This window comes from Brachyhypopomus gauderio, unplaced genomic scaffold (assembly GCF_052324685.1).
Source record: "Brachyhypopomus gauderio isolate BG-103 unplaced genomic scaffold, BGAUD_0.2 sc57, whole genome shotgun sequence".
Lineage (NCBI taxonomy): Eukaryota > Metazoa > Chordata > Actinopteri > Gymnotiformes > Hypopomidae > Brachyhypopomus > Brachyhypopomus gauderio.
The window spans coordinates 119408-140894 of NW_027506880.1; the positions used below are offsets into that span (position 1 = coordinate 119408).

At 37.7% G+C, this 21487-nt stretch overlaps 30 non-coding genes across 30 annotated transcripts; all 30 read left to right on the top strand.

The window, feature by feature from the left end:
* Positions 1-848: 848 nt before the first annotated feature.
* Positions 849-958, top strand: trnal-caa (transfer RNA leucine (anticodon CAA)). The gene is made up of 2 exons: positions 849-886; positions 913-958. It is a non-coding gene; the product is annotated as a tRNA-Leu (tRNA).
* Positions 959-1416: 458 nt separating this feature from the next.
* Positions 1417-1526, top strand: trnal-caa (transfer RNA leucine (anticodon CAA)). The gene is made up of 2 exons: positions 1417-1454; positions 1481-1526. It is a non-coding gene; the product is annotated as a tRNA-Leu (tRNA).
* Positions 1527-1984: 458 nt separating this feature from the next.
* trnal-caa (transfer RNA leucine (anticodon CAA)) lies at positions 1985-2094 on the top strand. The gene is made up of 2 exons: positions 1985-2022; positions 2049-2094. It is a non-coding gene; the product is annotated as a tRNA-Leu (tRNA).
* Positions 2095-2881: 787 nt separating this feature from the next.
* On the top strand, positions 2882-2991 carry trnal-caa (transfer RNA leucine (anticodon CAA)). The gene is made up of 2 exons: positions 2882-2919; positions 2946-2991. It is a non-coding gene; the product is annotated as a tRNA-Leu (tRNA).
* Positions 2992-3210: 219 nt separating this feature from the next.
* trnal-caa (transfer RNA leucine (anticodon CAA)) lies at positions 3211-3320 on the top strand. Its single transcript has 2 exons — positions 3211-3248; positions 3275-3320. It is a non-coding gene; the product is annotated as a tRNA-Leu (tRNA).
* Positions 3321-4108: 788 nt separating this feature from the next.
* trnal-caa (transfer RNA leucine (anticodon CAA)) lies at positions 4109-4218 on the top strand. Its single transcript has 2 exons — positions 4109-4146; positions 4173-4218. It is a non-coding gene; the product is annotated as a tRNA-Leu (tRNA).
* Positions 4219-4767: 549 nt separating this feature from the next.
* On the top strand, positions 4768-4877 carry trnal-caa (transfer RNA leucine (anticodon CAA)). Its single transcript has 2 exons — positions 4768-4805; positions 4832-4877. It is a non-coding gene; the product is annotated as a tRNA-Leu (tRNA).
* A 787-nt stretch (positions 4878-5664) lies between these two features.
* trnal-caa (transfer RNA leucine (anticodon CAA)) lies at positions 5665-5774 on the top strand. Its single transcript has 2 exons — positions 5665-5702; positions 5729-5774. It is a non-coding gene; the product is annotated as a tRNA-Leu (tRNA).
* A 787-nt stretch (positions 5775-6561) lies between these two features.
* Positions 6562-6671, top strand: trnal-caa (transfer RNA leucine (anticodon CAA)). The gene is made up of 2 exons: positions 6562-6599; positions 6626-6671. It is a non-coding gene; the product is annotated as a tRNA-Leu (tRNA).
* Positions 6672-6890: 219 nt separating this feature from the next.
* Positions 6891-7000, top strand: trnal-caa (transfer RNA leucine (anticodon CAA)). Its single transcript has 2 exons — positions 6891-6928; positions 6955-7000. It is a non-coding gene; the product is annotated as a tRNA-Leu (tRNA).
* A 788-nt stretch (positions 7001-7788) lies between these two features.
* On the top strand, positions 7789-7898 carry trnal-caa (transfer RNA leucine (anticodon CAA)). Its single transcript has 2 exons — positions 7789-7826; positions 7853-7898. It is a non-coding gene; the product is annotated as a tRNA-Leu (tRNA).
* Positions 7899-8447: 549 nt separating this feature from the next.
* trnal-caa (transfer RNA leucine (anticodon CAA)) lies at positions 8448-8557 on the top strand. The gene is made up of 2 exons: positions 8448-8485; positions 8512-8557. It is a non-coding gene; the product is annotated as a tRNA-Leu (tRNA).
* Positions 8558-9344: 787 nt separating this feature from the next.
* Positions 9345-9454, top strand: trnal-caa (transfer RNA leucine (anticodon CAA)). Its single transcript has 2 exons — positions 9345-9382; positions 9409-9454. It is a non-coding gene; the product is annotated as a tRNA-Leu (tRNA).
* A 219-nt stretch (positions 9455-9673) lies between these two features.
* Positions 9674-9783, top strand: trnal-caa (transfer RNA leucine (anticodon CAA)). Its single transcript has 2 exons — positions 9674-9711; positions 9738-9783. It is a non-coding gene; the product is annotated as a tRNA-Leu (tRNA).
* A 787-nt stretch (positions 9784-10570) lies between these two features.
* Positions 10571-10680, top strand: trnal-caa (transfer RNA leucine (anticodon CAA)). The gene is made up of 2 exons: positions 10571-10608; positions 10635-10680. It is a non-coding gene; the product is annotated as a tRNA-Leu (tRNA).
* Positions 10681-10899: 219 nt separating this feature from the next.
* On the top strand, positions 10900-11009 carry trnal-caa (transfer RNA leucine (anticodon CAA)). Its single transcript has 2 exons — positions 10900-10937; positions 10964-11009. It is a non-coding gene; the product is annotated as a tRNA-Leu (tRNA).
* Positions 11010-12127: 1118 nt separating this feature from the next.
* On the top strand, positions 12128-12237 carry trnal-caa (transfer RNA leucine (anticodon CAA)). Its single transcript has 2 exons — positions 12128-12165; positions 12192-12237. It is a non-coding gene; the product is annotated as a tRNA-Leu (tRNA).
* Positions 12238-12456: 219 nt separating this feature from the next.
* trnal-caa (transfer RNA leucine (anticodon CAA)) lies at positions 12457-12566 on the top strand. Its single transcript has 2 exons — positions 12457-12494; positions 12521-12566. It is a non-coding gene; the product is annotated as a tRNA-Leu (tRNA).
* Positions 12567-13023: 457 nt separating this feature from the next.
* Positions 13024-13133, top strand: trnal-caa (transfer RNA leucine (anticodon CAA)). The gene is made up of 2 exons: positions 13024-13061; positions 13088-13133. It is a non-coding gene; the product is annotated as a tRNA-Leu (tRNA).
* A 788-nt stretch (positions 13134-13921) lies between these two features.
* Positions 13922-14031, top strand: trnal-caa (transfer RNA leucine (anticodon CAA)). Its single transcript has 2 exons — positions 13922-13959; positions 13986-14031. It is a non-coding gene; the product is annotated as a tRNA-Leu (tRNA).
* A 1118-nt stretch (positions 14032-15149) lies between these two features.
* trnal-caa (transfer RNA leucine (anticodon CAA)) lies at positions 15150-15259 on the top strand. Its single transcript has 2 exons — positions 15150-15187; positions 15214-15259. It is a non-coding gene; the product is annotated as a tRNA-Leu (tRNA).
* A 220-nt stretch (positions 15260-15479) lies between these two features.
* Positions 15480-15589, top strand: trnal-caa (transfer RNA leucine (anticodon CAA)). The gene is made up of 2 exons: positions 15480-15517; positions 15544-15589. It is a non-coding gene; the product is annotated as a tRNA-Leu (tRNA).
* Positions 15590-16377: 788 nt separating this feature from the next.
* Positions 16378-16487, top strand: trnal-caa (transfer RNA leucine (anticodon CAA)). Its single transcript has 2 exons — positions 16378-16415; positions 16442-16487. It is a non-coding gene; the product is annotated as a tRNA-Leu (tRNA).
* A 458-nt stretch (positions 16488-16945) lies between these two features.
* Positions 16946-17055, top strand: trnal-caa (transfer RNA leucine (anticodon CAA)). The gene is made up of 2 exons: positions 16946-16983; positions 17010-17055. It is a non-coding gene; the product is annotated as a tRNA-Leu (tRNA).
* A 787-nt stretch (positions 17056-17842) lies between these two features.
* On the top strand, positions 17843-17952 carry trnal-caa (transfer RNA leucine (anticodon CAA)). The gene is made up of 2 exons: positions 17843-17880; positions 17907-17952. It is a non-coding gene; the product is annotated as a tRNA-Leu (tRNA).
* A 219-nt stretch (positions 17953-18171) lies between these two features.
* On the top strand, positions 18172-18281 carry trnal-caa (transfer RNA leucine (anticodon CAA)). Its single transcript has 2 exons — positions 18172-18209; positions 18236-18281. It is a non-coding gene; the product is annotated as a tRNA-Leu (tRNA).
* Positions 18282-19069: 788 nt separating this feature from the next.
* Positions 19070-19179, top strand: trnal-caa (transfer RNA leucine (anticodon CAA)). The gene is made up of 2 exons: positions 19070-19107; positions 19134-19179. It is a non-coding gene; the product is annotated as a tRNA-Leu (tRNA).
* A 549-nt stretch (positions 19180-19728) lies between these two features.
* trnal-caa (transfer RNA leucine (anticodon CAA)) lies at positions 19729-19838 on the top strand. The gene is made up of 2 exons: positions 19729-19766; positions 19793-19838. It is a non-coding gene; the product is annotated as a tRNA-Leu (tRNA).
* Positions 19839-20295: 457 nt separating this feature from the next.
* On the top strand, positions 20296-20405 carry trnal-caa (transfer RNA leucine (anticodon CAA)). Its single transcript has 2 exons — positions 20296-20333; positions 20360-20405. It is a non-coding gene; the product is annotated as a tRNA-Leu (tRNA).
* A 788-nt stretch (positions 20406-21193) lies between these two features.
* Positions 21194-21303, top strand: trnal-caa (transfer RNA leucine (anticodon CAA)). Its single transcript has 2 exons — positions 21194-21231; positions 21258-21303. It is a non-coding gene; the product is annotated as a tRNA-Leu (tRNA).
* Positions 21304-21487: the final 184 nt, after the last annotated feature.

Genomic DNA, 21487 nt, shown 5'->3' on the forward strand with positions numbered 1-21487 from the left:
TCCAAAAGTTGGGTTTTCTGGTCTCCCAAAGGAGGCGTGAGTTCAAATCCCACTTCTGACAAGTGTTTTCAATCAACAAATGAATCTAGTTTTGATAGAACTACAAACACAATAGCTCATTATATAATGAGTAAATGAGAGAAATAAAGAAACTCTTGTGACATTATAAGTGAACAAGGTTCAACTCCAGTCAGAATGGCCGAGCGGTCTAAGGCGCCAGACTCAAGTTGATGAACTTCCAAAAGTAGGGGTTTCTGTTTTCCCAAAAGAGGCGTGGTTTCAAATCCCACTTCTGGCAAGTGTTTTTCCATCAACAAATGAATCTAGTTTTGCTGGAACTTTCAACACAAGAGCTCATTATATAGTGAGTAAATGAGAGAAAGAAAGAAACTCCTGTGACATCATAATTGAACAAGCTTCAACAATGTAATTTCAGGTTTATTGCTTTTCTTGAAATCTTCAGTTTTGACTGCCTAATCATTAATAAGTCTGATTTCTAACAAGCAAAAATACCACCAGTCAGAATGGCCGAGCGGTCTAAGGCGCCAGACTCAAGTTGATAAAACTTCCAAAAGTTGGGATTTCTGGTCTCCCAAAGGAGGCGTGAGTTCAAATCCCACTTCTGACAAGTGTTTTTCAATCAACAAATGATTCTAGTTTTGCTGGAACTTTCAACACAAGAGCTCATTATATAGTGAGTAAATGAGAGAAAGAAAGAAACTCCTGTGACATCATAATTGAACAAGCTTCAACAATGTAATTTCAGGTTTATTGCTTTTCTTGAAATCTTCAGTTTTGACTGCCTAATCATTAATAAGTCTGATTTCTAACAAGCAAAAATACCACCAGTCAGAATGGCCGAGCGGTCTAAGGCGCCAGACTCAAGTTGATAAAACTTCCAAAAGTTGGGATTTCTGGTCTCCCAAAGGAGGCGTGGGTTCAAATCCCACTTCTGACAAGTGTTTTCAATCAACAAATGAATCTAGTTTTGATAGAACTACAAACACAATAGCTCATTATATAATGAGTAAATGAGAGAAATAAAGAAACTCTTGTGACATTATAAGTGAACAAGGTTCAACTCCAGTCAGAATGGCCGAGCGGTCTAAGGCGCCAGACTCAAGTTGATGAAACTTCCAAAAGTAGGGGTTTCTGTTTTCCCAAAAGAGGCGTGGTTTCAAATCCCACTTCTGGCAAGTGTTTTTCCATCAACAAATGAATCTAGTTTTGCTGGAACATTCAACACAAGAGCTCATTATATAATGAGTAAATGAGAGAAAGAAAGAAACTCCTGTGACATCATAATTGAACATACTTGGACAATGTAATTTCAGGTTTATTGCTTTTCTTGAAATCTTCAGTTTTGACTGCCTAATCATTAATAAGTCTGATTTCTAACAAGCAAAAATACCACCAGTCAGAATGGCCGAGCGGTCTAAGGCGCCAGACTCAAGTTGATAAAACTTCCAAAAGTTGGGATTTCTGGTCTCCCAAAGGAGGCGTGGGTTCAAATCCCACTTCTGACAAGTGTTTTCAATCAACAAATGAATCTAGTTTTGATAGAACTACAAACACAATAGCTCATTATATAATGAGTAAATGAGAGAAATAAAGAAACTCTTGTGACATTATAAGTGAACAAGGTTCAACTCCAGTCAGAATGGCCGAGCGGTCTAAGGCGCCAGACTCAAGTTGATGAAACTTCCAAAAGTAGGGGTTTCTGTTTTCCCAAAAGAGGCGTGGTTTCAAATCCCACTTCTGGCAAGTGTTTTTCCATCAACAAATGAATCTAGTTTTGCTGGAACATTCAACACAAGAGCTCATTATATAATGAGTAAATGAGAGAAAGAAAGAAACTCCTGTGACATCATAATTGAACATACTTGGACAATGTAATTTCAGGTTTATTGCTTTTCTTGAAATCTTCAGTTTTGACTGCCTAATCATTAATAAGTCTGATTTCTAACAAGCAAAAATACCACCAGTCAGAATGGCCGAGCGGTCTAAGGCGCCAGACTCAAGTTGATAAAACTTCCAAAAGTTGGGATTTCTGGTCTCCCAAAGGAGGCGTGGGTTCAAATCCCACTTCTGACAAGTGTTTTTCCATCAACAAATGAATCTAGTTTTGCTGGAACTTTCAACACAAGAGCTCATTATATAGTGAGTAAATGAGAGAAAGAAAGAAACTCCTGTGACATCATAATTGAACATACTTCAACAAAGTAATTTCAGGTTTATTGCTTTTCTTGAAATCTTCAGTTTTGACTGCCTAATCATTAATAAGACTTATTTCTAACAAGCAAAAATACCACCAGTCAGAATGGCCGAGCGGTCTAAGGCGCCAGACTCAAGTTGATAAAACTTCCAAAAGTTGGGTTTTCTGGTCTCCCAAAGGAGGCGTGAGTTCAAATCCCACTTCTGACAAGTGTTTTCAATCAACAAATGAATCTAGTTTTGATAGAACTACAAACACAATAGCTCATTATATAATGAGTAAATGAGAGAAATAAAGAAACTCTTGTGACATTATAAGTGAACAAGGTTCAACTCCAGTCAGAATGGCCGAGCGGTCTAAGGCGCCAGACTCAAGTTGATGAACTTCCAAAAGTAGGGGTTTCTGTTTTCCCAAAAGAGGCGTGGTTTCAAATCCCACTTCTGGCAAGTGTTTTTCCATCAACAAATGAATCTAGTTTTGCTGGAACTTTCAACACAAGAGCTCATTATATAGTGAGTAAATGAGAGAAAGAAAGAAACTCCTGTGACATCATAATTGAACAAGCTTCAACAATGTAATTTCAGGTTTATTGCTTTTCTTGAAATCTTCAGTTTTGACTGCCTAATCATTAATAAGTCTGATTTCTAACAAGCAAAAATACCACCAGTCAGAATGGCCGAGCGGTCTAAGGCGCCAGACTCAAGTTGATAAAACTTCCAAAAGTTGGGATTTCTGGTCTCCCAAAGGAGGCGTGGGTTCAAATCCCACTTCTGACAAGTGTTTTCAATCAACAAATGAATCTAGTTTTGCTGGAACTTTCAACACAAGAGCTCATTATATAGTGAGTAAATGAGAGAAAGAAAGAAACTCCTGTGACATCATAATTGAACAAGCTTCAACAATGTAATTTCAGGTTTATTGCTTTTCTTGAAATCTTCAGTTTTGACTGCCTAATCATTAATAAGTCTGATTTCTAACAAGCAAAAATACCACTAGTCAGAATGGCCGAGCGGTCTAAGGCGCCAGACTCAAGTTGATAAAACTTCCAAAAGTTGGGATTTCTGGTCTCCCAAAGGAGGCGTGGGTTCAAATCCCACTTCTGACAAGTGTTTTCAATCAACAAATGAATCTAGTTTTGATAGAACTACAAACACAATAGCTCATTATATAATGAGTAAATGAGAGAAATAAAGAAACTCTTGTGACATTATAAGTGAACAAGGTTCAACTCCAGTCAGAATGGCCGAGCGGTCTAAGGCGCCAGACTCAAGTTGATGAAACTTCCAAAAGTAGGGGTTTCTGTTTTCCCAAAAGAGGCGTGGTTTCAAATCCCACTTCTGGCAAGTGTTTTTCCATCAACAAATGAATCTAGTTTTGCTGGAACATTCAACACAAGAGCTCATTATATAATGAGTAAATGAGAGAAAGAAAGAAACTCCTGTGACATCATAATTGAACATACTTGGACAATGTAATTTCAGGTTTATTGCTTTTCTTGAAATCTTCAGTTTTGACTGCCTAATCATTAATAAGACTGATTTCTAACAAGCAAAAATACCACCAGTCAGAATGGCCGAGCGGTCTAAGGCGCCAGACTCAAGTTGATAAAACTTCCAAAAGTTGGGTTTTCTGGTCTCCCAAAGGAGGCGTGGGTTGTAATCCCACTTCTGACAAGTGTTTTTCCATCAACAAATGAATGTAGTTTTGCTGGAACTTTCAACACAAGAGCTCATTATATAGTGAGTAAATGAGAGAAAGAAAGAAACTCCTGTGACATCATAATTGAACAAGCTTCAACAATGTAATTTCAGGTTTATTGCTTTTCTTGAAATCTTCAGTTTTGACTGCCTAATCATTAATAAGTCTGATTTCTAACAAGCAAAAATACCACCAGTCAGAATGGCCGAGCGGTCTAAGGCGCCAGACTCAAGTTGATAAAACTTCCAAAAGTTGGGATTTCTGGTCTCCCAAAGGAGGCGTGGGTTCAAATCCCACTTCTGACAAGTGTTTTCAATCAACAAATGAATCTAGTTTTGCTGGAACTTTCAACACAAGAGCTCATTATATAGTGAGTAAATGAGAGAAAGAAAGAAACTCCTGTGACATCATAATTGAACAAGATTCAACAATGTAATTTCAGGTTTATTGCTTTTCTTGAAATCTTCAGTTTTGACTGCCTAATCATTAATAAGTCTGATTTCTAACAAGCAAAAATACCACCAGTCAGAATGGCCGAGCGGTCTAAGGCGCCAGACTCAAGTTGATAAAACTTCCAAAAGTTGGGTTTTCTGGTCTCCCAAAGGAGGCGTGGGTTGTAATCCCACTTCTGACAAGTGTTTTTCCATCAACAAATGAATGTAGTTTTGCTGGAACTTTCAACACAAGAGCTCATTATATAGTGAGTAAATGAGAGAAAGAAAGAAACTCCTGTGACATCATAATTGAACAAGCTTCAACAATGTAATTTCAGGTTTATTGCTTTTCTTGAAATCTTCAGTTTTGACTGCCTAATCATTAATAAGTCTGATTTCTAACTAGCAAAAGTACCAGCAGTCAGAATGGCCGAGCGGTCTAAGGCGCCAGACTCAAGTTGATAAAACTTCCAAAAGTTGGGTTTTCTGGTCTCCCAAAGGAGGCGTGGGTTCAAATCCCACTTCTGACAAGTGTTTTTCCATCAACAAATGAATGTAGTTTTGCTGGAACTTTCAACACAAGAGCTCATTATATAGTGAGTAAATGAGAGAAAGAAAGAAACTCCTGTGACATCATAATTGAACATACTTCAACAAAGTAATTTCAGGTTTATTGCTTTTCTTGAAATCTTCAGTTTTGACTGCCTAATCATTAATAAGACTTATTTCTAACAAGCAAAAATACCACCAGTCAGAATGGCCGAGCGGTCTAAGGCGCCAGACTCAAGTTGATAAAACTTCCAAAAGTTGGGTTTTCTGGTCTCCCAAAGGAGGCGTGAGTTCAAATCCCACTTCTGACAAGTGTTTTCAATCAACAAATGAATCTAGTTTTGATAGAACTACAAACACAATAGCTCATTATATAATGAGTAAATGAGAGAAATAAAGAAACTCTTGTGACATTATAAGTGAACAAGGTTCAACTCCAGTCAGAATGGCCGAGCGGTCTAAGGCGCCAGACTCAAGTTGATGAACTTCCAAAAGTAGGGGTTTCTGTTTTCCCAAAAGAGGCGTGGTTTCAAATCCCACTTCTGGCAAGTGTTTTTCCATCAACAAATGAATCTAGTTTTGCTGGAACATTCAACACAAGAGCTCATTATATAATGAGTAAATGAGAGAAAGAAAGAAACTCCTGTGACATCATAATTGAACATACTTGGACAATGTAATTTCAGGTTTATTGCTTTTCTTGAAATCTTCAGTTTTGACTGCCTAATCATTAATAAGTCTGATTTCTAACAAGCAAAAATACCACCAGTCAGAATGGCCGAGCGGTCTAAGGCGCCAGACTCAAGTTGATAAAACTTCCAAAAGTTGGGATTTCTGGTCTCCCAAAGGAGGCGTGGGTTCAAATCCCACTTCTGACAAGTGTTTTTCCATCAACAAATGAATCTAGTTTTGCTGGAACTTTCAACACAAGAGCTCATTATATAGTGAGTAAATGAGAGAAAGAAAGAAACTCCTGTGACATCATAATTGAACATACTTCAACAAAGTAATTTCAGGTTTATTGCTTTTCTTGAAATCTTCAGTTTTGACTGCCTAATCATTAATAAGACTTATTTCTAACAAGCAAAAATACCACCAGTCAGAATGGCCGAGCGGTCTAAGGCGCCAGACTCAAGTTGATAAAACTTCCAAAAGTTGGGTTTTCTGGTCTCCCAAAGGAGGCGTGAGTTCAAATCCCACTTCTGACAAGTGTTTTCAATCAACAAATGAATCTAGTTTTGATAGAACTACAAACACAATAGCTCATTATATAATGAGTAAATGAGAGAAATAAAGAAACTCTTGTGACATTATAAGTGAACAAGGTTCAACTCCAGTCAGAATGGCCGAGCGGTCTAAGGCGCCAGACTCAAGTTGATGAACTTCCAAAAGTAGGGGTTTCTGTTTTCCCAAAAGAGGCGTGGTTTCAAATCCCACTTCTGGCAAGTGTTTTTCCATCAACAAATGAATCTAGTTTTGCTGGAACTTTCAACACAAGAGCTCATTATATAGTGAGTAAATGAGAGAAAGAAAGAAACTCCTGTGACATCATAATTGAACAAGCTTCAACAATGTAATTTCAGGTTTATTGCTTTTCTTGAAATCTTCAGTTTTGACTGCCTAATCATTAATAAGTCTGATTTCTAACAAGCAAAAATACCACCAGTCAGAATGGCCGAGCGGTCTAAGGCGCCAGACTCAAGTTGATAAAACTTCCAAAAGTTGGGATTTCTGGTCTCCCAAAGGAGGCGTGGGTTCAAATCCCACTTCTGACAAGTGTTTTCAATCAACAAATGAATCTAGTTTTGCTGGAACTTTCAACACAAGAGCTCATTATATAGTGAGTAAATGAGAGAAAGAAAGAAACTCCTGTGACATCATAATTGAACAAGCTTCAACAATGTAATTTCAGGTTTATTGCTTTTCTTGAAATCTTCAGTTTTGACTGCCTAATCATTAATAAGTCTGATTTCTAACAAGCAAAAATACCACTAGTCAGAATGGCCGAGCGGTCTAAGGCGCCAGACTCAAGTTGATAAAACTTCCAAAAGTTGGGATTTCTGGTCTCCCAAAGGAGGCGTGGGTTCAAATCCCACTTCTGACAAGTGTTTTCAATCAACAAATGAATCTAGTTTTGATAGAACTACAAACACAATAGCTCATTATATAATGAGTAAATGAGAGAAATAAAGAAACTCTTGTGACATTATAAGTGAACAAGGTTCAACTCCAGTCAGAATGGCCGAGCGGTCTAAGGCGCCAGACTCAAGTTGATGAAACTTCCAAAAGTAGGGGTTTCTGTTTTCCCAAAAGAGGCGTGGTTTCAAATCCCACTTCTGGCAAGTGTTTTTCCATCAACAAATGAATCTAGTTTTGCTGGAACATTCAACACAAGAGCTCATTATATAATGAGTAAATGAGAGAAAGAAAGAAACTCCTGTGACATCATAATTGAACATACTTGGACAATGTAATTTCAGGTTTATTGCTTTTCTTGAAATCTTCAGTTTTGACTGCCTAATCATTAATAAGACTGATTTCTAACAAGCAAAAATACCACCAGTCAGAATGGCCGAGCGGTCTAAGGCGCCAGACTCAAGTTGATAAAACTTCCAAAAGTTGGGTTTTCTGGTCTCCCAAAGGAGGCGTGGGTTGTAATCCCACTTCTGACAAGTGTTTTTCCATCAACAAATGAATGTAGTTTTGCTGGAACTTTCAACACAAGAGCTCATTATATAGTGAGTAAATGAGAGAAAGAAAGAAACTCCTGTGACATCATAATTGAACAAGCTTCAACAATGTAATTTCAGGTTTATTGCTTTTCTTGAAATCTTCAGTTTTGACTGCCTAATCATTAATAAGTCTGATTTCTAACAAGCAAAAATACCACCAGTCAGAATGGCCGAGCGGTCTAAGGCGCCAGACTCAAGTTGATAAAACTTCCAAAAGTTGGGATTTCTGGTCTCCCAAAGGAGGCGTGGGTTCAAATCCCACTTCTGACAAGTGTTTTCAATCAACAAATGAATCTAGTTTTGCTGGAACTTTCAACACAAGAGCTCATTATATAGTGAGTAAATGAGAGAAAGAAAGAAACTCCTGTGACATCATAATTGAACAAGATTCAACAATGTAATTTCAGGTTTATTGCTTTTCTTGAAATCTTCAGTTTTGACTGCCTAATCATTAATAAGTCTGATTTCTAACAAGCAAAAATACCACCAGTCAGAATGGCCGAGCGGTCTAAGGCGCCAGACTCAAGTTGATAAAACTTCCAAAAGTTGGGTTTTCTGGTCTCCCAAAGGAGGCGTGGGTTGTAATCCCACTTCTGACAAGTGTTTTTCCATCAACAAATGAATGTAGTTTTGCTGGAACTTTCAACACAAGAGCTCATTATATAGTGAGTAAATGAGAGAAAGAAAGAAACTCCTGTGACATCATAATTGAACAAGCTTCAACAATGTAATTTCAGGTTTATTGCTTTTCTTGAAATCTTCAGTTTTGACTGCCTAATCATTAATAAGTCTGATTTCTAACTAGCAAAAGTACCAGCAGTCAGAATGGCCGAGCGGTCTAAGGCGCCAGACTCAAGTTGATAAAACTTCCAAAAGTTGGGTTTTCTGGTCTCCCAAAGGAGGCGTGGGTTCAAATCCCACTTCTGACAAGTGTTTTTCCATCAACAAATGAATGTAGTTTTGCTGGAACTTTCAACACAAGAGCTCATTATATAGTGAGTAAATGAGAGAAAGAAAGAAACTCCTGTGACATCATAATTGAACATACTTCAACAAAGTAATTTCAGGTTTATTGCTTTTCTTGAAATCTTCAGTTTTGACTGCCTAATCATTAATAAGACTTATTTCTAACAAGCAAAAATACCACCAGTCAGAATGGCCGAGCGGTCTAAGGCGCCAGACTCAAGTTGATAAAACTTCCAAAAGTTGGGTTTTCTGGTCTCCCAAAGGAGGCGTGAGTTCAAATCCCACTTCTGACAAGTGTTTTCAATCAACAAATGAATCTAGTTTTGATAGAACTACAAACACAATAGCTCATTATATAATGAGTAAATGAGAGAAATAAAGAAACTCTTGTGACATTATAAGTGAACAAGGTTCAACTCCAGTCAGAATGGCCGAGCGGTCTAAGGCGCCAGACTCAAGTTGATGAACTTCCAAAAGTAGGGGTTTCTGTTTTCCCAAAAGAGGCGTGGTTTCAAATCCCACTTCTGGCAAGTGTTTTTCCATCAACAAATGAATCTAGTTTTGCTGGAACTTTCAACACAAGAGCTCATTATATAGTGAGTAAATGAGAGAAAGAAAGAAACTCCTGTGACATCATAATTGAACAAGCTTCAACAATGTAATTTCAGGTTTATTGCTTTTCTTGAAATCTTCAGTTTTGACTGCCTAATCATTAATAAGTCTGATTTCTAACAAGCAAAAATACCACCAGTCAGAATGGCCGAGCGGTCTAAGGCGCCAGACTCAAGTTGATAAAACTTCCAAAAGTTGGGATTTCTAGTCTCCCAAAGGAGGCGTGGGTTCAAATCCCACTTCTGACAAGTGTTTTCAATCAACAAATGAATCTAGTTTTGCTGGAACTTTCAACACAAGAGCTCATTATATAGTGAGTAAATGAGAGAAAGAAAGAAACTCCTGTGACATCATAATTGAACAAGCTTCAACAATGTAATTTCAGGTTTATTGCTTTTCTTGAAATCTTCAGTTTTGACTGCCTAATCATTAATAAGTCTGATTTCTAACTAGCAAAAGTACCAGCAGTCAGAATGGCCGAGCGGTCTAAGGCGCCAGACTCAAGTTGATAAAACTTCCAAAAGTTGGGTTTTCTGGTCTCCCAAAGGAGGCGTGGGTTCAAATCCCACTTCTGACAAGTGTTTTTCCATCAACAAATGAATGTAGTTTTGCTGGAACTTTCAACACAAGAGCTCATTATATAGTGAGTAAATGAGAGAAAGAAAGAAACTCCTGTGACATCATAATTGAACATACTTCAACAAAGTAATTTCAGGTTTATTGCTTTTCTTGAAATCTTCAGTTTTGACTGCCTAATCATTAATAAGACTTATTTCTAACAAGCAAAAATACCACCAGTCAGAATGGCCGAGCGGTCTAAGGCGCCAGACTCAAGTTGATAAAACTTCCAAAAGTTGGGTTTTCTGGTCTCCCAAAGGAGGCGTGAGTTCAAATCCCACTTCTGACAAGTGTTTTCAATCAACAAATGAATCTAGTTTTGATAGAACTACAAACACAATAGCTCATTATATAATGAGTAAATGAGAGAAATAAAGAAACTCTTGTGACATTATAAGTGAACAAGGTTCAACTCCAGTCAGAATGGCCGAGCGGTCTAAGGCGCCAGACTCAAGTTGATGAACTTCCAAAAGTAGGGGTTTCTGTTTTCCCAAAAGAGGCGTGGTTTCAAATCCCACTTCTGGCAAGTGTTTTTCCATCAACAAATGAATCTAGTTTTGCTGGAACTTTCAACACAAGAGCTCATTATATAGTGAGTAAATGAGAGAAAGAAAGAAACTCCTGTGACATCATAATTGAACAAGCTTCAACAATGTAATTTCAGGTTTATTGCTTTTCTTGAAATCTTCAGTTTTGACTGCCTAATCATTAATAAGTCTGATTTCTAACAAGCAAAAATACCACCAGTCAGAATGGCCGAGCGGTCTAAGGCGCCAGACTCAAGTTGATAAAACTTCCAAAAGTTGGGATTTCTGGTCTCCCAAAGGAGGCGTGGGTTCAAATCCCACTTCTGACAAGTGTTTTCAATCAACAAATGAATCTAGTTTTGCTGGAACTTTCAACACAAGAGCTCATTATATAGTGAGTAAATGAGAGAAAGAAAGAAACTCCTGTGACATCATAATTGAACAAGCTTCAACAATGTAATTTCAGGTTTATTGCTTTTCTTGAAATCTTCAGTTTTGACTGCCTAATCATTAATAAGTCTGATTTCTAACAAGCAAAAATACCACTAGTCAGAATGGCCGAGCGGTCTAAGGCGCCAGACTCAAGTTGATAAAACTTCCAAAAGTTGGGATTTCTGGTCTCCCAAAGGAGGCGTGGGTTCAAATCCCACTTCTGACAAGTGTTTTCAATCAACAAATGAATCTAGTTTTGATAGAACTACAAACACAATAGCTCATTATATAATGAGTAAATGAGAGAAATAAAGAAACTCTTGTGACATTATAAGTGAACAAGGTTCAACTCCAGTCAGAATGGCCGAGCGGTCTAAGGCGCCAGACTCAAGTTGATGAAACTTCCAAAAGTAGGGGTTTCTGTTTTCCCAAAAGAGGCGTGGTTTCAAATCCCACTTCTGGCAAGTGTTTTTCCATCAACAAATGAATCTAGTTTTGCTGGAACATTCAACACAAGAGCTCATTATATAATGAGTAAATGAGAGAAAGAAAGAAACTCCTGTGACATCATAATTGAACATACTTGGACAATGTAATTTCAGGTTTATTGCTTTTCTTGAAATCTTCAGTTTTGACTGCCTAATCATTAATAAGACTGATTTCTAACAAGCAAAAATACCACCAGTCAGAATGGCCGAGCGGTCTAAGGCGCCAGACTCAAGTTGATAAAACTTCCAAAAGTTGGGTTTTCTGGTCTCCCAAAGGAGGCGTGGGTTGTAATCCCACTTCTGACAAGTGTTTTTCCATCAACAAATGAATGTAGTTTTGCTGGAACTTTCAACACAAGAGCTCATTATATAGTGAGTAAATGAGAGAAAGAAAGAAACTCCTGTGACATCATAATTGAACAAGCTTCAACAATGTAATTTCAGGTTTATTGCTTTTCTTGAAATCTTCAGTTTTGACTGCCTAATCATTAATAAGTCTGATTTCTAACAAGCAAAAATACCACCAGTCAGAATGGCCGAGCGGTCTAAGGCGCCAGACTCAAGTTGATAAAACTTCCAAAAGTTGGGTTTTCTGGTCTCCCAAAGGAGGCGTGGGTTGTAATCCCACTTCTGACAAGTGTTTTTCCATCAACAAATGAATGTAGTTTTGCTGGAACTTTCAACACAAGAGCTCATTATATAGTGAGTAAATGAGAGAAAGAAAGAAACTCCTGTGACATCATAATTGAACAAGCTTCAACAATGTAATTTCAGGTTTATTGCTTTTCTTGAAATCTTCAGTTTTGACTGCCTAATCATTAATAAGTCTGATTTCTAACAAGCAAAAATACCACCAGTCAGAATGGCCGAGCGGTCTAAGGCGCCAGACTCAAGTTGATAAAACTTCCAAAAGTTGGGATTTCTGGTCTCCCAAAGGAGGCGTGGGTTCAAATCCCACTTCTGACAAGTGTTTTCAATCAACAAATGAATCTAGTTTTGCTGGAACTTTCAACACAAGAGCTCATTATATAGTGAGTAAATGAGAGAAAGAAAGAAACTCCTGTGACATCATAATTGAACAAGCTTCAACAATGTAATTTCAGGTTTATTGCTTTTCTTGAAATCTTCAGTTTTGACTGCCTAATCATTAATAAGTCTGATTTCTAACAAGCAAAAATACCACCAGTCAGAATGGCCGAGCGGTCTAAGGCGCCAGACTCAAGTTGATAAAACTTCCAAAAGTTGGGATTTCTGGTCTCCCAAAGGAGGCGTGGGTTCAAATCCCACTTCTGACAAGTGTTTTCAATCAACAAATGAATCTAGTTTTGATAGAACTACAAACACAATAGCTCATTATATAATGAGTAAATGAGAGAAATAAAGAAACTCTTGTGACATTATAAGTGAACAAGGTTCAACTCCAGTCAGAATGGCCGAGCGGTCTAAGGCGCCAGACTCAAGTTGATGAAACTTCCAAAAGTAGGGGTTTCTGTTTTCCCAAAAGAGGCGTGGTTTCAAATCCCACTTCTGGCAAGTGTTTTTCCATCAACAAATGAATCTAGTTTTGCTGGAACATTCAACACAAGAGCTCATTATATAATGAGTAAATGAGAGAAAGAAAGAAACTCCTGTGACATCATAATTGAACATACTTGGACAATGTAATTTCAGGTTTATTGCTTTTCTTGAAATCTTCAGTTTTGACTGCCTAATCATTATAAGTCTGATTTCTAACAAGCAAAAACACGACCAGTCAGAATGGCCGAGCGGTCTAAGGTGCCAGACTCAAGTTGATAAAACTTCCAAAAGTTGGGTTTTCTGGTCTCCCAAAGGAGGCGTGGGTTCAAATCCCACTTCTGACAAGTGTTTTTCCATCAACAAATGAATGTAGTTTTGCTGGAACTTTCAACACAAGAGCTCATTATATAGTGAGTAAATGAGAGAAAGAAAGAAACTCCTGTGACATCATAATTGTACATACTTCAACAAAGTAATTTCAGGTTTATTGCTTTTCTTGAAATCTTCAGTTTTGACTGCCTAATCATTAATAAGTCTGATTTCTAACAAGCAAAAATACCACCAGTCAGAATGGCCGAGGGGTCTAAGGCGCCAGACTCAAGTTGATAAAACTTCCAAAAGTTGGGATTTCTGGTCTCCCAAAGGAGGCGTGGGTTCAAATCTCACTTCTGACAAGTGTTTTCAATCAACAAATGAATCTAGTTTTGATAGAACTACAAACACAATAGCTCATTATATAATGAGTAAATGAGAGAAATAAAGAAACTCTTGTGACATTATAAGTGAACAAGGTTCAACTCCAGTCAGAATGGCCGAGCGGTCTAAGGCACCAGACTCAAGTTGATAAAACTTCCAAAAGTAGGGGTTTCTGTTTTCCCAAAGGAGGCGTGGTTTCAAATCCCACTTCTGGCAAGTGTTTTTCCATCAACAAATGAATCTAGTTTTGCTGGAACATTCAACACAAGAGCTCATTATATAATGAGTAAATGAGAGAAAGAAAGAAACTCCTGTGACATCATAATTGAACATACTTGGACAATGTAATTTCAGGTTTATTGCTTTTCTTGAAATCTTCAGTTTTGACTGCCTAATCATTAATAAGTCTGATTTCTAACAAGCAAAAATACCACCAGTCAGAATGGCCGAGCGGTCTAAGGTGCCAGACTCAAGTTGATAAAACTTCCAAAAGTTGGGTTTTCTGGTCTCCCAAAGGAGGCGTGGGTTCAAATCCCACTTCTGACAAGTGTTTTTCAATCAACAAATGATTCTAGTTTTGCTGGAACATTCAACACAAGAGCTCATTACATAGTGAGTAAATGAGAGAAAGAAAGAAACTCCTGTGACATCATAATTGAACATACTTCAACAAAGTAATTTCAGGTTTATTGCTTTTCTTGAAATCTTCAGTTTTGACTGCCTAATCATTAATAAGTCTGATTTCTAACAAGCAAAAATACCACCAGTCAGAATGGCCGAGCGCTCTAAGGCGCCAGACTCAAGTTGATAAAACTTCCAAAAGTTGGGTTTTCTGGTCTCCCAAAGGAGGCGTGGGTTCTAATCCCACTTCTGACAAGTGTTTTTCCATCAACAAATGAATGTAGTTTTGCTGGAACTTTCAACACAAGAGCTCATTATATAGTGAGTAAATGAGAGAAAGAAAGAAACTCCTGTGACATCATAATTGAACAAGCTTCAACAATGTAATTTCAGGTTTATTGCTTTTCTTGAAATCTTCAGTTTTGACTGCCTAATCATTAATAAGTCTGATTTCTAACAAGCAAAAATACCACCAGTCAGAATGGCAGAGCGGTCTAAGGCGCCAGACTCAAGTTGATAAAACTTCCAAAAGTTGGGATTTCTGGTCTCCCAAAGGAGGCGTGGGTTCCAATCCCACTTCTGACAAGTGTTTTCAATCAACAAATGAATCTAGTTTTGATAGAACTACAAACACAATAGCTCATTATATAATGAGTAAATGAGAGAAATAAAGAAACTCTTGTGACATTTTAAGTGAACAAGGTTCAACTCCAGACAGAATGGCCGAGCGGTCTAAGGCCCCAGACTCAAGTTGATGAAACTTCCAAAAGTAGGGGTTTCTGTTTTCCCAAAGGAGGCGTGGTTTCAAATCCCACTTCTGGCAAGTGTTTTTCCATCAACAAATGAATCTAGCTTTGCTGGAACATTCAACACAAGAGCTCATTATATAATGAGTAAATGAGAGAAAGAAAGAAACTCCTGTGACATCATAATTGAACATACTTGGACAATGTAATTTCAGGTTTATTGCTTTTCTTGAAATCTTCAGTTTTGACAGCCTAATCATTAATAAGTCTGATTTCTAACAAGCAAAAATACCACCAGTCAGAATGGCCGAGCGGTCTAAGGCGCCAGACTCAAGTTAATAAAACTTCCAAAAGTTGGGTTTTCTGGTCTCCCAAAGGAGGCGTGGGTTCAAATCCCACTTCTAACAAGTGTTTTTCCATCAACAAATGAATGTAGTTTTGCTGGAACTTTCAACACAAGAGCTCATTATATAGTGAGTAAATGAGAGAAAGAAAGAAACTCCTGTGACATCATAATTGAACATACTTCAACAAAGTAATTTCAGGTTTATTGCTTTTCTTGAAATCTTCAGTTTTGACTGCCTAATCATTAATAAGTCTGATTTCTAACACGCAAAAATACCACCAGTCAGAATGGCCGAGCGGTCTAAGGCGCCAGACTCAAGTTGATAAAACTTCCAAAAGTTGGGTTTTCTGGTCTCCCAAAGGAGGCGTGGGTTCTAATCCCACTTCTGACAAGTGTTTTTCCATCAACAAATGAATGTAGTTTTGCTGGAACTTTCAACACAAGAGCTCATTATATAGTGAGTAAATGAGAGAAAGAAAGAAACTCCTGTGACATCATAATTGAACAAGCTTCAACAATGTAATTTCAGGTTTATTGCTTTTCTTGAAATCTTCAGTTTTGACTGCCTAATCATTAATAAGTCTGATTTCTAACAAGCAAAAATACCACCAGTCAGAATGGCAGAGCGGTCTAAGGCGCCAGACTCAAGTTGATAAAACTTCCAAAAGTTGGGATTTCTGGTCTCCCAAAGGAGGCATGGGTTCCAATCCCACTTCTGACAAGTGTTTTCAATCAACAAATGAATCTAGTTTTGATAGAACTACAAACACAATAGCTCATTATATAATGAGTAAATGAGAGAAATAAAGAAACTCTTGTGACATTATAAGTGAACAAGGTTCAACTCCAGTCAGAATGGCCGAGCGGTCTAAGGCCCCAGACTCAAGTTGATGAAACTTCCAAAAGTAGGGGTTTCTGTTTTCCCAAAGGAGGCGTGGTTTCAAATCCCACTTCTGGCAAGTGTTTTTCCATCAACAAATGAATCTAGCTTTGCTGGAACATTCAACACAAGAGCTCATTATATAATGAGTAAATGAGAGAAAGAAAGAAACTCCTGTGACATCATAATTGAACATACTTCGACAATGTAATTTCAGGTTTATTGCTTTTCTTGAAATCTTCAGTTTTGACAGCCTAATCATTAATAAGTCTGATTTCTAACAAGCAAAAATACCACCAGTCAGAATGGCCGAGCGGTCTAAGGCGCCAGACTCAAGTTGATAAAACTTCCAAAAGTTGGGTTTTCTGGTCTCCCAAAGGAGGCGTGGGTTCTAATCCCACTTCTGACAAGTGTTTTTCCATCAACAAATGAATGTAGTTTTGCTGGAACTTTCAACACAAGAGCTCATTATATAGTGAGTAAATGAGAGAAAGAAAGAAACTCCTGTGACATCATAATTGAACAAGCTTCAACAATGTAATTTCAGGTTTATTGCTTTTCTTGAAATCTTCAGTTTTGACTGCCTAATCATTAATAAGTCTGATTTCTAACAAGCAAAAATACCACCAGTCAGAATGGCCGAGGGGTCTAAGGCGCCAGACTCAAGTTGATAAAACTTCCAAAAGTTGGGATTTCTGGTCTCCCAAAGGAGGCGTGGGTTCAAATCTCACTTCTGACAAGTGTTTTCAATCAACAAATGAATCTAGTTTTGATAGAACTACAAACACAATAGCTCATTATATAATGAGTAAATGAGAGAAATAAAGAAACTCTTGTGACATTATAAGTGAACAAGGTTCAACTCCAGTCAGAATGGCCGAGCGGTCTAAGGCGCCAGACTCAAGTTAATAAAACTTCCAAAAGTTGGGTTTTCTGGTCTCCCAAAGGAGGCGTGGGTTCAAATCCCACTTCTAACAAGTGTTTTTCCATTAACAAATGAATGTAGTTTTGCTGGAACTTTCAACACAAGAGCTCATTATATAGTGAGTAAATGAGAGAAAGAAAGAAACTCCTGTGACATCATAATTGAACATACTTCAACAAAGTAATTTCAGGTTTATTGCTTTTCTTGAAATCTTCAGTTTTGACTGCCTAATCATTAATAAGACTTATTTCTAACAAGCAAAAATACCACCAGTCAGAATGGCCGAGCGGTCTAAGGCGCCAGACTCAAGTTGATAAAACTTCCAAAAGTTGGGTTTTCTGGTCTCCCAAAGGAGGCGTGAGTTCAAATCCCACTTCTGACAAGTGTTTTCAATCAACAAATGAATCTAGTTTTGATAGAACTACAAACACAATAGCTCATTATATAATGAGTAAATGAGAGAAATAAAGAAACTCTTGTGACATTATAAGTGAACAAGGTTCAACTCCAGTCAGAATGGCCGAGCGGTCTAAGGCGCCAGACTCAAGTTGATGAACTTCCAAAAGTAGGGGTTTCTGTTTTCCCAAAAGAGGCGTGGTTTCAAATCCCACTTCTGGCAAGTGTTTTTCCATCAACAAATGAATCTAGTTTTGCTGGAACTTTCAACACAAGAGCTCATTATATAGTGAGTAAATGAGAGAAAGAAAGAAACTCCTGTGACATCATAATTGAACAAGCTTCAACAATGTAATTTCAGGTTTATTGCTTTTCTTGAAATCTTCAGTTTTGACTGCCTAATCATTAATAAGTCTGATTTCTAACAAGCAAAAATACCACCAGTCAGAATGGCCGAGCGGTCTAAGGCGCCAGACTCAAGTTGATAAAACTTCCAAAAGTTGGGATTTCTGGTCTCCCAAAGGAGGCGTGGGTTCAAATCCCACTTCTGACAAGTGTTTTCAATCAACAAATGAATCTAGTTTTGCTGGAACTTTCAACACAAGAGCTCATTATATAGTGAGTAAATGAGAGAAAGAAAGAAACTCCTGTGACATCATAATTGAACAAGCTTCAACAATGTAATTTCAGGTTTATTGCTTTTCTTGAAATCTTCAGTTTTGACTGCCTAATCATTAATAAGTCTGATTTCTAACAAGCAAAAATACCACTAGTCAGAATGGCCGAGCGGTCTAAGGCGCCAGACTCAAGTTGATAAAACTTCCAAAAGTTGGGATTTCTGGTCTCCCAAAGGAGGCGTGGGTTCAAATCCCACTTCTGACAAGTGTTTTCAATCAACAAATGAATCTAGTTTTGATAGAACTACAAACACAATAGCTCATTATATAATGAGTAAATGAGAGAAATAAAGAAACTCTTGTGACATTATAAGTGAACAAGGTTCAACTCCAGTCAGAATGGCCGAGCGGTCTAAGGTGCCAGACTCAAGTTGATGAAACTTCCAAAAGTAGGGGTTTCTGTTTTCCCAAAAGAGGCGTGGTTTCAAATCCCACTTCTGGCAAGTGTTTTTCCATCAACAAATGAATCTAGTTTTGCTGGAACATTCAACACAAGAGCTCATTATATAATGAGTAAATGAGAGAAAGAAAGAAACTCCTGTGACATCATAATTGAACATACTTGGACAATGTAATTTCAGGTTTATTGCTTTTCTTGAAATCTTCAGTTTTGACTGCCTAATCATTAATAAGACTGATTTCTAACAAGCAAAAATACCACCAGTCAGAATGGCCGAGCGGTCTAAGGCGCCAGACTCAAGTTGATAAAACTTCCAAAAGTTGGGTTTTCTGGTCTCCCAAAGGAGGCGTGGGTTGTAATCCCACTTCTGACAAGTGTTTTTCCATCAACAAATGAATGTAGTTTTGCTGGAACTTTCAACACAAGAGCTCATTATATAGTGAGTAAATGAGAGAAAGAAAGAAACTCCTGTGACATCATAATTGAACAAGCTTCAACAATGTAATTTCAGGTTTATTGCTTTTCTTGAAATCTTCAGTTTTGACTGCCTAATCATTAATAAGTCTGATTTCTAACAAGCAAAAATACCACCAGTCAGAATGGCCGAGCGGTCTAAGGCGCCAGACTCAAGTTGATAAAACTTCCAAAAGTTGGGATTTCTGGTCTCCCAAAGGAGGCGTGGGTTCAAATCCCACTTCTGACAAGTGTTTTCAATCAACAAATGAATCTAGTTTTGCTGGAACTTTCAACACAAGAGCTCATTATATAGTGAGTAAATGAGAGAAAGAAAGAAACTCCTGTGACATCATAATTGAACAAGCTTCAACAATGTAATTTCAGGTTTATTGCTTTTCTTGAAATCTTCAGTTTTGACTGCCTAATCATTAATAAGTCTGATTTCTAACAAGCAAAAATACCACCAGTCAGAATGGCCGAGCGGTCTAAGGCGCCAGACTCAAGTTGATAAAACTTCCAAAAGTTGGGTTTTCTGGTCTCCCAAAGGAGGCGTGGGTTGTAATCCCACTTCTGACAAGTGTTTTTCCATCAACAAATGAATGTAGTTTTGCTGGAACTTTCAACACAAGAGCTCATTATATAGTGAGTAAATGAGAGAAAGAAAGAAACTCCTGTGACATCATAATTGAACAAGCTTCAACAATGTAATTTCAGGTTTATTGCTTTTCTTGAAATCTTCAGTTTTGACTGCCTAATCATTAATAAGTCTGATTTCTAACAAGCAAAAATACCACCAGTCAGAATGGCCGAGCGGTCTAAGGCGCCAGACTCAAGTTGATAAAACTTCCAAAAGTTGGGATTTCTGGTCTCCCAAAGGAGGCGTGGGTTCAAATCTCACTTCTGACAAGTGTTTTCAATCAACAAATGAATCTTGTTTTGATAGAACTACAAACACAATAGCTCATTATATAATGAGTAAATGAGAGAAATAAAGAAACTCTTGTGACATTATAAGTGAACAAGGTTCAACTCCAGTCAGAATGGCCGAGCGGTCTAAGGCGCCAGACTCAAGTTGATGAAACTTCCAAAAGTAGGGGTTTCTGTTTTCCCAAAAGAGGCGTGGTTTCAAATCCCACTTCTGGCAAGTGTTTTTCCATCAACAAATGAATATAGTTTTGCTGGAACATTCAACACAAGAGCTCATTATATAATGAGTAAATGAGAGAAAGAAAGAAACTCCTGTGACATCATAATTGAACATACTTGGACAATGTAATTTCAGGTTTATTGCTTTTCTTGAAATCTTCAGTTTTGACTGCCTAATCATTATAAGTCTGATTTCTAACAAGCAAAAATACCACCAGTCAGAATGGCCGAGCGGTCTAAGGCGCCAGACTCAAGTTGATAAAACTTCCAAAAGTTGGGTTTTCTGGTCTCCCAAAGGAGGCGTGGGTTCTAATCCCACTTCTGACAAGTGTTTTTCCATCAACAAATGAATGTAGTTTTGCTGGAACTTTCAACACAAGAGCTCATTATATAGTGAGTAAATGAGAGAAAGAAAGAAACTCCTGTGACATCATAATTGAACAAGCTTCAACAATGTAATTTCAGGTTTATTGCTTTTCTTGAAATCTTCAGTTTTGACTGCCTAATCATTAATAAGTCTGATTTCTAACAAGCAAAAATACCACCAGTCAGAATGGCAGAGCGGTCTAAGGCGCCAGACTCAAGTTGATAAAACTTCCAAAAGTTGGGATTTCTGGTCTCCCAAAGGAGGCGTGGGTTCCAATCCCACTTCTGACAAGTGTTTTCAATCAACAAATGAATCTAGTTTTGATAGAACTACAAACACAATAGCTCATTATATAATGAGTAAATGAGAGAAATAAAGAAACTCTTGTGACATTTTAAGTGAACAAGGTTCAACTCCAGACAGAATGGCCGAGCGGTCTAAGGCCCCAGACTCAAGTTGATGAAACTTCCAAAAGTAGGGGTTTCTGTTTTCCCAAAGGAGGCGTGGTTTCAAATCCCACTTCTGGCAAGTGTTTTTCCATCAACAAATGAATCTAGCTTTGCTGGAACATTCAACACAAGAGCTCATTATATAATGAGTAAATGAGAGAAAGAAAGAAACTCCTGTGACATCATAATTGAACATACTTGGACAATGTAATTTCAGGTTTATTGCTTTTCTTGAAATCTTCAGTTTTGACAGCCTAATCATTAATAAGTCTGATTTCTAACAAGCAAAAATACCACCAGTCAGAATGGCCGAGCGGTCTAAGGCGCCAGACTCAAGTTAATAAAACTTCCAAAAGTTGGGTTTTCTGGTCTCCCAAAGGAGGCGTGGGTTCAAATCCCACTTCTAACAAGTGTTTTTCCATCAACAAATGAATGTAGTTTTGCTGGAACTTTCAACACAAGAGCTCATTATATAGTGAGTAAATGAGAGAAAGAAAGAAACTCCTGTGACATCATAATTGAACATACTTCAACAAAGTAATTTCAGGTTTATTGCTTTTCTTGAAATCTTCAGTTTTGACTGCCTAATCATT